Source organism: Hemitrygon akajei, chromosome 4 (genome assembly GCF_048418815.1).
Source record: "Hemitrygon akajei chromosome 4, sHemAka1.3, whole genome shotgun sequence".
NCBI lineage: Eukaryota > Metazoa > Chordata > Chondrichthyes > Myliobatiformes > Dasyatidae > Hemitrygon > Hemitrygon akajei.
The window spans coordinates 127,101,847-127,102,843 of NC_133127.1; the positions used below are offsets into that span (position 1 = coordinate 127,101,847).

At 47.5% G+C, this 997-nt stretch overlaps 1 non-coding gene across 1 annotated transcript; it reads right to left on the reverse strand.

The window, feature by feature from the left end:
- Positions 1-304: 304 nt before the first annotated feature.
- Positions 305-377, reverse strand: trnar-ccu (transfer RNA arginine (anticodon CCU)). Its single transcript has one exon. It is a non-coding gene; the product is annotated as a tRNA-Arg (tRNA).
- Positions 378-997: the final 620 nt, after the last annotated feature.

The following is a 997-nucleotide window of genomic DNA, read 5'->3' on the forward strand; positions in this document are numbered from 1 at the left end:
AACGAATGGATGGAACTGTGAGCTCCAACGTGCACATTAGACTGCTTCATGAGAATGAGCCCTTTTCCATTTTTTGTTTCTTTACTAACCATATAGTCAAATTAAGAATTATAAACAGTCGTTTAATTGCATATTGTGTACTGTTTTGTTCTGATTTGTAACAGGGGAACACATCTTGCAGCATCCACCCAAACAAGATTTCTCCAGTTTGGCTGGGTTGGAAGTCATCTTCCCCTAGATTAAACCACTACCTGAACCTAAGGGTTACAATTGCTCATCTGGGATTTGAACCCGGGGCCTCTTGCACCCCAGATGGGACGCGAACCCACAATCCCTGGCTTAGGAAGCCAGTGCCTTATCCATTAGGCCACTGGGGCATGCTTGGAGTTGAGAAGTTGAGGACCACGCCCTATCATCTGCAGGGTGATCTCCAGCTTGAGAGGTTTAATTGGACCTTGCTAGACATGCTTGGGTCCTTGGAGATCAGCAAGAAGAGCAGGTGGAGTCAACATATTGGACCTGGTCCACAGTTACAACCATACCTGAAATGAATCTACCTGGTACTAGCCTTAATATCTGATGTTTGGGCGCGAGGCGAAGTTACCCATTGACCTTTGTTTTGGGACTGAAGAGGGCGACCTACCACCGAAGACTTATCTGAAATATGTGTCTGATATGAGAAGAGAGCTGAAAAGGACTTATGAATTAGCCAGGGTCGTGGCTGCCAAGCAGAATCAAGGAAATAAGAGGAGGTATGATCAAAAGGTGAGGTTCTTCCAACTCCTGCTAGGAGACCAAGTTCTCATAAGGAATTTGTGGCTACCTGGGAAGCATAAGTTGGCTGTCTGCTGGGCAGCTGCGCCCTATGTGGTGGAGAGTCAGATGCCAAACCTATCAGTTTTCCGGGTGAAACCAGAGGAGGGGAATGGAGATTCTCCATTGGAACCACCTGCTGCTGCTGGGACGAGAGGTGCAGGTAGACCCAGGGCCCAACTTG